The sequence below is a fragment of the Psammomys obesus genome, unplaced genomic scaffold, assembly GCF_907164565.1.
Source record: "Psammomys obesus unplaced genomic scaffold, mPsaObe1.curated_primary_1811, whole genome shotgun sequence".
In the NCBI taxonomy this organism is placed as follows: Eukaryota; Metazoa; Chordata; class Mammalia; order Rodentia; family Muridae; genus Psammomys; species Psammomys obesus.
In genome coordinates, this window is record NW_026595981.1 from 18,586,066 (window position 1) to 18,596,006 (window position 9,941).

General features: G+C 51.5%; 1 long non-coding RNA gene across 1 annotated transcript; it reads left to right on the forward strand.

The window, feature by feature from the left end:
* The first annotated feature begins 1,469 nt into the window (after positions 1-1,469).
* On the forward strand, positions 1,470-4,204 carry LOC129686355 (uncharacterized). The gene is made up of 4 exons (XR_008721601.1): positions 1,470-1,766; positions 2,761-2,858; positions 3,013-3,209; positions 3,896-4,204. It is a non-coding gene; the product is annotated as an uncharacterized LOC129686355 (long non-coding RNA).
* The last annotated feature ends 5,737 nt before the right edge of the window (positions 4,205-9,941 follow it).

Below are 9,941 nucleotides of genomic sequence, written 5' to 3' on the forward strand. Positions count from 1 at the left end.
GCCAGTCCTGAATGACTCACAAGTGACCCCACCACCCTCTGCCTCAGTGGTGCCTCCTGTAAAATGAGCATAGCCACTCTCGGTTAAGAAATCACACGATGAAAGGCCTCCGGTGGTTGTGCTCTCTCATTAAGTGGTCGGTCTTCCTCGCTCTTACTCATCTGGCTAGGAAGGCGTATGAAGGGGAGCCATCCGGGAAGGAACAGAGGGCAGAAATGCTGGGCCTGGCGCCTCACGTCTCTGTTAGCCCAGCACTCGAGTGGGGGGGGGGGGCGTACTGAGGCTCGAGAATCACCAACCTCAGGGCTAGCCTGTGCTACACAGTGAGCTCCAGAGTAGCAGGAGCTACTTGGTGAGGCTGTTTCAAATAAAGGAAAGGGACTGGTGAGATGGCTCCGTGGGAAAAAGTGCTGAAGGCCTGGGTTAGAAACCCCGGGAGCCCACGTTTAATAAAACAAAACAAAACAGCAGCAGAACCCTGTAGTGTTGTGTTCAGTGAGGGACTCTATCTCAAGGGAATGAACTAAGAGCTGAGAGTGATAGAGCAGGTAGGAAGCACCTTCCTTTAGTCTCTACCCGTGTGAAGATGGGCACACACACACACACACACACACACACACGGATACAGACACAGACACGGATGCACACGCCTGCATACCACCAAAAACAAACAAGAAAAAAGTAAAGAGAAGAGAAAGAAATGCCATCTGTGCCCACAGCTTAGCCTGGCGCCACTGAACTCCTCAGTCCGAGCTGGAGGCGCGTTCCTTGTCACAGAGACAAGTCACCATTTAACCAACCTACGCTGATTGGGGCCAAACTCTCCCAATGACAAAAAGACAGGTCCTGTTTGCCAGGTAAAGTAGCCCAGCGGAGCCTGGTGAGTGTCTGTCCTCCTGAGATCTCACACCTGCCTCCTGCCCAGCCCAGCCCTCCAAGGTAGTATGAGGAAGAAGTGACTTGGAGAGATAGGGCTCGGGCTGAAGGGAAAACACACGCTTAAAGGGCTAAATGTGACTCAGCTGGTAAGTGATGCCTGGCATGCTTCGGGTTCGACCCCAAGCACCAGATCAATCTGTGATGAGTCAGTCCAGTGGTGCATTGCCTTTGAGCCCAGCACTGCAGAGGTAGAGGTACGGGAATCAGAAGTTCAAGGTCATCCATGCCTACGTAGGCACTTTTAGACTGTCTGTTTTATAGGAGCTCTTGTCTCAGAATGAGAAGGCTCGGACAGTGGGTGAGCATTACAGACTTGGCCAGAAAAATCCCATGCCTGAAGTGGGATCTCATTGTTTTTATTTGTCCTCCTTAAAGTTTTAAATACATTTAAGTGGTGAAGTATCTCACATCTAGAGCAAAGTCCAGAGGACTCATCCGGTAGCCACATACCCCTGCTACTAAGTTTAAACAAATGACAACATCTGGCTGTCTTCCCTTCAGGTCTCTTTCAGTCAAAAATTTAAATATTAACAGCAAGACTGAAGCCATTTCCTGGTCCTCGCCTTTCCTTTCCCTTCAGAAGAAACTGTGACGTGGGAATTGGTTCCCGTACCCTCATACCCATGCTTCAGATGGCTTGGCGCTCTGCCGGGGCCGTGCTTGCTTCTGCTCGTTCAGAATATGCTTGCTTGGCATGTATGGAGCTCTGGCTTCGACCCCTGGCGCTGCATTAACTCGGTATGATGACAGAGCAGCAGTCCCAGAACCTCAGAGGACCACCAGGACCAGGAGTCCAAGGTTATCACCGGCTACAGGGAGAGTCTGAGGTCAGCCTGGGATGTGTGAGAGCGCGTTGAGGGGAAGGCAGGCAGGCTGGCTGGTTGGAGTCTAGAATGTGTGGGTGGGTACTTACTCTCCGGGTCTGTCCTGGGAGTTGCTTAAAGAACAGGAGCTGGGGGCTGATGTGGTGGTGCATGCCTTTGATCCCAGCACTTGGAGGCAGAGGCAGGTGGATCTCTGTGAGTTCGAGGCCAGCCTGGTCTACAAAGCAAGTCTAGGGCAGCCAGGGTTACTCAGAGAAACCCTGTGGAAAAACTAACAAACAAAATGTCCAGGCCCCTTCTCTCAACATGGCAACTCCTTTCTTCGTGGTTTACAAACTCAGGTTCAGCATGGGAGTCCTTCTGGAACCCAGATTCACGGCTTGAAGGTAGTGAGTCTAATGGAAAGCCTCCCTTGACAGGGAATGGTACTACCTCCTCAGGGAGAGGAAGTGGCTCCTTCCAGGTCATGCAGCCAGCAGAATGGCAGCGCCTTCTGAAGCCCTGAGGCTCTGACCTTTCTTACAGCCAAAGAGGAAAGACAGATGGTCGCCCAGGCCCAAAGCACAACCTGCTCTCGTAGTCTGGCAAAGGCAAACAGATCAGAGGAGGCCAAATAACTTCATCAAGGAGGAGTTGTGGGTTATGAGGAAAGTCCTAGATTGGTGCTGTCTAATGTGGCAGCCCTGAACCCTGTGAGGTTTTTGTTGTTGTTGTTGCTTTGTTTTGTGGTTTGTTTTTTTGTGTTTTTTTTGTTTTTGTTTTTGTTTTTGTTTTGAGACAGGGTTTCTCTGTGTAGCCCCTTGGCTGTCCTGGACTCGATTTGTAGACCAGGCTGGCCTCGAACTCATGGAGAGCCACCTGCCTCTTCCTCCCTGAGTTCTGGGATTAAAGGTGGGCACCACCAGAGCCTTGTTGTTGTTGGCGTTGGGAAAGGAGTAAAGGATATGCTGAGATATACCAAGAGAATATAGTTTGGTCACATTTGTTCATTTTTCAGGGGGATGCCTAGAATTGAACCCAAGACCTCTCATATGCTAGGCAATGTGCTCTACCACTGAACTGTGGTCCTGGCCCCAAGACTTCTGTGCATATGAGGTTTGGAGACTTCACACACAACATATATATATATATATACTCATTAGTTATGTATTGGTTCCCCCACCCTCACCAAAACAAAATTCTGGATATGTTAAGTAAAACATACCAACATACCTCTAAACTTAATTTTACCTGTTTTCTCTATTAACAGATTCTCTATTTTGTATGCAGTTTACATTATACAAACAGAGTTGTCTTACACCTCATTGTGCGCAGTGGCCAGAAGGCTGAAGCAAAGAGGTGCTCTCCACTCCAGCCCCACCTTCTAGCCCTTGGCCTGCGCAGATCTGGGGAATCATCGTCATACGAGAACCTCTCCTGACAATGCCGGGCTTTCTTTCCCGGAATGTAAGGAGGCTGTCCGTTGATTCACATTTCTCCATTCAAAACAAAATGTTGAAGCTGGGCTCTTTCCTGGGCCTGCACACCACCTGGTGTGGAGGAGCAGATCCTCCGTGGGCACAGGGCTGTCTCCCAGGGAAGACACACTGGAGTGCTCCTGCAGAGGCAGGGGGCTGCTGTGGGGGGGCAGGGCCTCTGAGAACATTGACTCTGCATTGACATCTCGGGCAGACTGTCCCCTCCTCTCTGCCTTGCGCTCTTGCCCAGGCTGTGCTGTTCCAGACAATTTTCTTCTCCTGAGCTGATAAGGCATGGCGCCTCTCTATTGGAAATGTTCATCTGCCATCTCCCCGAACAGCTGGAAGCTGCCAGCTGGCCACTTTTCCCACTTAAGGGAGGTGTATTTGGGGTGCACCTTTGATAAGGAGAAAAAATGCCATGCTCTTCAGTACATGTCGGAGAGATAGCATTCAAGTTGTAACAGTTGGGGGTAGGTTCAGTGTATTGGGGACAAAAATAAAAATAACACAAATACTCCTCACTAGCAGAAACTTATATATGTGTATACGTGTGTAGCCATGTGTCATAAAAAAATAACACGGATAGATGTACATACTTAGATGGACAACAATCCCAAGATGTGTTGTCATTGTTGTTTTTAATCTTTCACCCTTTGCTTTGCACATCCAAAGCTTCGAGCTGGTTTGAAGCCCTGGAGCCCTCCCCGCAACCTGGCCGATCTCAAGATAAATGAATTTCACGAAAACTCTTCCCTGGAAATCTACTTTCTAATTTCAGAAAAGTTGTCAACAGACGACTATGTTCCAGGAACCACAGACAAGCAGGAACCAACATCGGCGTGAAGAGTTCTCTGTTTTCATCCTGTAAGACATCTAACAGAGTTGACAGAGCTAACGACTCAGTGCTGTGCTTTGTGAGAATTCGATAGTAACTCGAGAGCGGTTTTTAAATAAATGATGGGAATCATATTGTTGCCTTTACTCGTCCAAACCTGAGAAGTTTTTCCTCTCTTCACTGTGTTACTTCTGTGGGTCTCTGATGAAGTTTCCTGTGGGTTACTGTGTCATTTCTTCATCTTGTCCACCCCACCCTCCCCAACCATCCCCACCCAAACCAGAGGCCAACAAGCTCTTATTGTCCGCCTGCCCTGCACGGCTATGCAAAATCCTGTGCTCTGGCTACTTCTTCTCAGAATCTCCACCAATGGAGGGGAGACCCCAGAGCAATCCAACCAAACAGATAATGACTCCATTAGGTGCTGGCACATGCCTGTGATCCTAGTACCTGGGCAGTGGAGAAAGAATGAATAGCAGCTTCAGGCCAGCCTCAGTTACATAGCATTCGAGGCCATCCCAGGCTATGGTGTGATCCTGGCTCAAACAAGACAGGAAAACTTAGACAGCGATGGCAGTCCAGGATGCTGCCCCCAGTGACAGCTCAGGATAAAGCCACAGCTGCTGCCATATGTTCTTCATGCTCTGGAGACACCCTAGTGCCAGGCGGTTGAGGACAGCAGGGTGTTGGGCTGTGGGCTCACCTAGAGGGACATGGGGTGTAGAGGTTGGAGAGGGGAATCCCAAGAGAACAGATTTGCAACAAAAAGGACCAAAGTTCAAATGCCAGCAGCTCACACTCTGGACCCAGGGCCTCCGGTACTTGGGTCTCCTCTGAACCTCGGTATCTTCATCTGTGAAACAGGAGAAGCGTTCAGATCCTCTTAGGAATCGAGCAAGCTGCTGTCAGTGATAGTCTGATACATGGGGGATGAGCCCCCGTCCCCTTCCCAGGAGGGAGCAAGAGTAGAGGAAGAGATGACAAATTTGGTAGCCCCAGTATCTGGGTCAAGAACCTGGGAAGAAAAGGGAGGAAGAGAACCTAGCCTTCCAATGAGTCCTTCTGTTTCATTTGCTTTTGAGGTGGACTCTCACTATGAAGACTCTAATGAGTCTTCAGCTGCCTTCTAGATACACATCTGAAACTCACAGCAATTCTTCTGCCTCAGCCTCCTGAATGCTGGGACAACAAGCCAGCTCCCAGCTTGAAATGACTTTTTCTTGTTGTTTTTTTGTTTTGTTTTGTTCAAGATAGAGTTCCACCGTGTCACCCTGGCTGTCCTGGAACTCACTCTGTAGACCAGGCTGACCTTCAAATCACAAAGCTCCACCTGCCTCTGCCTCCAGAGTGCTGGGATCGAAGGTGTACACCACCACAACTGGCTTCAATGGGTCTTGATTAAGGGGCCCTTGAGAGCAAAACCCCATAGATTCTTCTGAAGACTAGCTGTAGGGACCCCAGATTTCCTGAGCAAGAACCCCATGATTTCCCCAAATTTCCTCACAAAGCTTTAAGCCCCTCTTTTTTGTTCCTCTGGGTTAGGAGAAGGTTACACCCCCTGTTGGGCCTAAGGCCTCAGGGTTGGGGTGCCAGCAGGAAGCCCCAGGAGAAAGGAAGCAGGGCACACAGGCAAGAGAAAGCACCTTGCCCTTGGCTTGTCCTCTCTGCTGTCACCAGCAGGGGACAAAGAGAGGTTGTGTGTGAAGGTACTTTGTGTCCCTGTGGCAGGTGGCCAGCAGGGAGGCCATCCCATGTCACCTGGCCATGCTGGGATCAAAAACCAGTGGAGCAGCCTGGGCATGAGGCAGGGTCCTGGAGGAGACTCATCTTCAGGCTCTGGGACACAGGGACATCTGGGCAGAAAGAGCCACTAGGGCCTCCCTGTGCCCCTTGGCTGTCTTTCAGGTACACAGAGGTCCCTTGGCTACTTCCCATGACAGAGGGGCCTGTCATGGTGTCTCAGGACACACGGAGCCACCTGCTGATTTCCTCTGTGCCTGTGAAACGGGGCCAGTGTTCTGCCTGCAGGAGTGTGAGCTGCCCGCTGAGCGAGGTGGCTGACTCAAGAGACAGCCTATCAACGCTGGCCGTTCACAGGGACGGTGTACATACAACGATAATTCTTTCCAGAAATACTTGCTGAACGTCCGAGACAGGCTAGGCACGGCGCAGGGTGCTGCCCTTGGAGACCTGAGCCCTGCCTTCCTGGAGGAGGTGTACAAGGGTAATTCTAACCTAGCCTGGGCGACGGCAAGGGCGGAGCAGAGGGGAGTGTTCAGAGAGGGCTTACTCGGAGGAGGTGGCATCTGAGCTGGGTCTGGGCAGTATCGGGGATTGTGGGGGCAGGTGAGGTGAAGCTGGCTGTGGCCGAACAGAGAGCAAGGCGCAGAAGTGTGACAGCGAGGCGCAAGATTAGCACAAGGGGGCTCCACGTGGCCCCAGGGTAGTGTCCAGGGGCCATAAGTAGAGAAGGAAGTAGAGAAGTCCCCCAAACACGCCACTCGCTTCTGCTGGTTGGGTGGCCTTCCTGGGTCTCGAGTTTTTAATATGAAATGAAGAGTTTGGCCCGATGAAAGGACCCAGAATTTGGGTGATCGTCTATTTCTTCCTCATTCTGCCCTCTCCCCCCCCCCTTGGCGGTTTCCATGAGGCTGTGATGGAGCCTCTGGTTCCAGAGTGGAGGGGTGGTGTGTGTGTGTGGGTGTGTGTGTGGGTGTGAGTGACCTGGGGTCCAGGAGGCTGGGTGTTCCATGAGTAGAGAGGCTGAAGAGGAAGCGGCTGGGTAGAGGCAACAAGAATCTCTTTGAGGACTTGGAATCCCACCTCTGAGGGGCTGTTTGTGCTTGCATCTGAGCCCCGGCTCGGACACAGAGCCTGAGCAATTGGTGGTCAGGATGCAAGGCCAGGGGTGTGACCCAGAAGTAAAAGAGGCACTGGTTTGGAGGAGCGCCCCAGGCCACCCAGTGTGAGACGATGACAGGGCACAGGCCGCAGACCTGGGAGTGTTGAGGCAGAGCAGACTAGAACCCCACCTTTGCCCTGTCCTGCCTAGGATGTTTGTTCTGGTCCAGTGAGACCCAGGGTTGTCAAGGAACAAGGAGAGAGAATGGTGGGGAAGTAACAATCCGAGGCCTCAGTTTACCCATCTGTGGGGTGAAAGGATGTCTTGAGAATGGACTAAATGGCTTTTACTCTACACTCTCCACACCAGTGGTAGAGCAATCCGTTTCCCTGCCAGTGTCCTTGCCTGCTTCAGTCCTGTTCCTTCCTGCTCCTCCAGTCATTAACTCTGAATCCATTGTCAGCTGTGGCTGAGCTGGCAGGTGAGGAGCATGGAGGCTTGGAGGGCACGGGGGAGGGTGGGACAGGATCCTCTGGGTAGGCCATTTTCTAGCTAAGCAGCAGGGAGAGGAGGCCAGAGCACAGGCCTGATGGCTGACTGATGTGTCAGCTAGTGGGCCTACCATCCCCTCGCAGAGCATGAGATCATTTTATAGTTTAGGTCAACACCCAGGCTCTGCCCCACGAGGGATCTTAAAGACCACCCAATCCTAAATTCCTGCCCCCCACTCTAGACCAGCATTGAGGAGAAGGAGGAGGAGGAGGAGGAGGAGGAGGAGGAGGAGGAGGAGGAGGAGGAGGAGGAGCCTAGAGCTGCCTTTGTCTTTGTCAGAGCCTGACAGAAAGAGAATATTTCTATGTAAAAGCTATGCAGGCTTAATTAAAATGTTAAGTTCTTCACTGGAATTTTAAGAGGGTAAATATACGTGGTAAATATACATCTGTTCAGCAATTGTTAATTCTGGATTCTGTTTCATGGGAAGCAAGGCCATGACAGCGGTGGCTCAGAAGCTCTGGCTGAGTTGCTTTCCTACCAAACCAGCTTCTCAGTTCATAATTATTGGATGGGTCTTATCTGATGGCCCTAAAATTTTCAGCCGTGGAGTCAGTGTGTGTGTGTGTATGAGCGTGCTTGTAGAAGAACAAGGGTAGCATAGAGAGCTGGGATAATACAGAAGCCAGATCGTAACCAGGCTGGATGGCACAGCTCTGTAACCCCAGCTGCTCAGGAAGCTGAGACTGGAGGATTTCATGTTCAAAGCCTGAGTGGGAAACTTAGCGAGGTCCTGTCTCAAAGTAAACCTAACTAACTAAATAAATAAAAAGAGAGCTGAAGAGATGTGTGTGTTTCGAGATTGATTCCTCTAAGCCCGGCATTCAGAGGCAGGAGAGTTCAAGGTCACCCTCTAAGACATAGCAGTGGAGGTTAGCCTAGGCCTACATAAGACCCTGTCTCCAAAGCTAGCTAGCAAGCAAGCAAACAAATGACAACAAAACAAAACAACAACGAAAAACCCAATAACAATAGCAAACCAAGAGGGCTGAGGACATAGCTCTTTGGTAGAGGTCTTGCTTAGCAAGTTTGAGGCTTTTGGTTCAAGCTCTAGGGCAGGAAAGGGGTGTGTGTGTGGGAAAAAGTAAAATTGTTCTTTTTCTTAAATAAGTGAGATGCAAGGCAAAGTTAGCCAGCCCCACCCCCACCCCCAGCAAAAATGGGCCACACCCCAGAAGTTTTGAGCACCTAGCTCTGGGCGGCTGCTGGTCCTTTGTGTGTGAAGACCAGGGGAGAGGAAGAGTTAATTCATGTTGTGTCTTCTGGCAGTGGCCAACAGCTGCCTGGGAGATAAGAGACTGGGACCCCTGGGAACACACAGCCTGGGAGTGGAGAGATTGAGCAAGGCAGGAAAACAGGTGCAGGTGACAATGGGGCAGGGGGGAGAGGCAGTGTTGACACAGAGTGATAACTAGAACCAGACAGAAGAGAAGACGCTCCTGGGAACCAGGAGGACTCCATGTGGCCAGACACCTGCTGGGCCAGACCCTATAGATCCCAGACTTCTCTGCGGGTCTCTCTGTGGTCAGGTGTGTCCTAAAGGCTGGAAGCAGAGAGGTCTGAAGGGAGAGGCTTGGCTTCAGCTGGCTCTAGCTCACACCTGGGGGGTCTCGGCTGCCTCTTGCTAAGCTTCCTGCCCTTTCTTCACATTTCCCCTCCTTGTGGGCTTTTCCTCTGTTTCTTCAGAACCAGCCTCCCCCTTAACAATCCCGCCCAACTGCTGGGAGCCTGACCGTGTGGAGGAAAGAGCAGTAGGCCAAGAGTTCAAAGTCCAGGGCTTGGCCCTGGCCCTCTCTAGGGGCTGCAAAGCCAGCCCCACTCAGAGTAAAGGTCTCAGTGTCTATCCAGAATGGAGCCTCACTTCTGTCCTCTGCAAGGGCGGGATGGCTCAGAGCTGCCTCTCCCTGCCACCTCTTTCTGCCGGCCCAGGACTATGGGCACCTTCCCTCAGGCCCTCTGCTCTTGCTTAGGCAGCGAGCTGCCACCTGTGTGAGGGGTGGCCGGGCACGCTGCCCAGAGCCGAGGAGAACCTGCCCCTGGGGACTGGCCTAGGCCTTCTTGTTCAGCCAGAAATTCCAGCCTTTGAAGGATCAGGGTGGAGAGGGGCCTTTTCCAGGCTGCCTTTCAAGAGCTGTTTTTCCAGCCTGGCATTATCGCCCAGCCTTGAGGGAAAATTTCCTTGTCTTTGATTGGGTTTTCTGGAGAGGTGTTGGCCTGAGCCACCCTGATTGTAGGGAGGCTCCGTCCCCCTCACCCAGGTTTTGGGGAAGAAAAGATTTCTGGTTGCCTAGGAACTCACTACGTCATCCAGAATGGCCTTGAACTTGTGGCAATCCTCCTGTCTCAGCCTCCCAAAAGGCTATCCTACACCACCACCGGTTTGGGAATCCTTTTTTTTTTTTTTTTTTGAGATAGAGTTTCTCTGTGTAGCCTTGGCTGTCCTGGACTTTGTAGACCAGGCTGGCCTCAAACTCACAGAGATCGAACTG